Genomic DNA, 2316 nt, shown 5'->3' on the forward strand with positions numbered 1-2316 from the left:
GAACGCGACCGGCTGAAGTTGAACCAACCGACACCGAACAACCCCGACGAGGAATACCCGAAGAAGAACTTGAAGAAGAGCAGGAGCAGACCGATGCCGGAGAAGAAGAAGAGCTGAGACCGGAAGACACCAGAGCAGAGGAAGGAGGCATATCGAGCCGACCAGTCGAGATCGGAGAAAGTGACAATGGTAACAGAACAGAGCCAGGAACGGAGGGAGAACAGGAAGAACCCGGACGAAGCGGTGAGGAAGCACCGGCACCACAGAATCAAGCAGAGCCTGAGCAGCAAATTTTTACGGAACAGCCCACCCAACCGGAGGTCGGAGACCAGGCAGGCAAGAAACAGGAACAGGAGGAAGAAGCACCACTTGACACCATCGAGCAGAGTGTGCTCGATATTTTGGAGGAAGACTGAGGCCGGGAGTGGATTCGAAGTGCAAGGCACTTTCCCACGGGCGTGCCATGTGTTGGCCGGTCAGAAGAGCAAGGACAAGTGGGAAGGCGGAGTCGGATCGGATAATAGGAAGTAAATAATAGTAGAATTATTATTCAGAGGGACGGATCCGGTACAGTTGTACCGATCCGGATCCGGACCGATTCGGATGTCGGTTGCCTAAGCGCACCGATTGTAACCTTGCCGGATGCCTATAAAAGGATCCGATGATTTGTAAAGGGTTTGGACGGAAGTAATACAATAGTAATTATTGCGTGTTTATCTGTATCTCGTATTGTTTACCGTCTGTGCTTAATTGTAATCATCTTACGCGTGTAACCTAGCATCCAATCCTTACCACCCCTTTGGAGAAGTGTCGGATAGACACCTGTGTTGAGGCTAGTCCGGCCAGACAGACAACATAAATATATAAGTGAAGCCAAGTTATTGCATAGAAAAACATATAGAAGAGAACAAAAGAGCGAAGGATGATTGTCAGCAAAAAAACATAGAGATATTCTTAGGCAAAGACCTAGCCTTCGAGAAGCACACATCCAACGACTGGGCTATCATTTTCTTGTTCTCCAAATCAAGTTCTATTGTTTTGTGTTTTCCTATCTTCGTTGCTCCATCCATCTTGTTGGATGAAGACTACTATCAAGGTTGTTGTCTTGATGCTTTTGTTATTCCGCTAGTGATATCTAGAGAGGTTGTACCCACTTGTACTTTGAGTTGTAGTGGAGTTTTTGGTACCTTAAGGGTCTCGTGGTTTTTCCCCGATTTGGGGTTTTCCACGTAGAAGTCTCATATGCTCTGTTTTTTTGTTTCATTTATCAGTTTTTTTTTGTTGTCTATTTGGTTGATCCCGATTCCGTGCATATTGCAAGAGATCAAAGATTGAAGCTTGACAACAAGACTAAGCCATGCATCTTCCTTGGGTATTGAGAGGATGAGTTCGGATACAGATTGTGAGATTTCATCGACAAGAAAGTGGTATGGAGTGTAGGGACATTATCTTATAGAATAAAGACAATCGAAGACTTGAAGCAAAAATATCTAGTGTTGTCTTCCCATCCTACCACTATTATAGATCTTGTGTTTCTTGACACCAATCCTATACACCCTACCAGTGTACAATAGTCAGATGATATTCAGCAAGGAGATGTGCATGATGCAGATAATGATGTTGAGCCGCAAGAAATAACTGAGACTGAGCCAACTGTTAAGGTAAAAAGATATCATATGAGACAATGACAGAGTTTCTCAAGATATCTTGCCCATGACTGTGTTGCTTATTGATGAAGGTGGCCTGAGTGCTATGAGGAAGCTATGTGGATTTGCACAAAAGGGAGTGGTATAGTGCCATGCAAGATGAGATAAATTCCTTCCATGCAGACCACACTTCTGATTTGATGAAGTTGCTCAAGGGAAAGAGGGCTCTTAGGAACAAATGGGTTTTCAAACTGAAAATTGGAGAATATGGTTGTCCACTTATATACAAATCTCACATAGTGGTGAAGGGTTTCAAACAAAACAAGGTTGGTGCTTTTGATGTTCTAAGGCTACTTGCAAATATGAACCTAGAGATTGAGTAACTAGATGTGAAGACTGCATTCCTTCATGGTGATCTTGAAGTGGAGATATTCATGGAGCAACTTGAGGGTTTTGAGATAAAGGCCAAAGAGAAACCTGTATGCAAATTGAGGAATATTGTTGTTCACAAGGTATCCGGCTGGAGTATACAATGTTGAAGAGTCTAGAACTCAAGGGAATTGGTGAAAGGATGACCGAACCATGATAAAGAGAGTTCTATGTATGCTGGCACATGCCAAGTTGCTGTTTACGTAATAAATAGATCTCCCTTAGTGGCCCTAGATGGTGA

The sequence above is a fragment of the Azolla caroliniana genome, unplaced genomic scaffold, assembly GCF_043228905.1.
Source record: "Azolla caroliniana isolate FFs.n. ecotype wild unplaced genomic scaffold, voAzoCaro1.0.p SCAF_6, whole genome shotgun sequence".
NCBI lineage: Eukaryota > Viridiplantae > Streptophyta > Polypodiopsida > Salviniales > Salviniaceae > Azolla > Azolla caroliniana.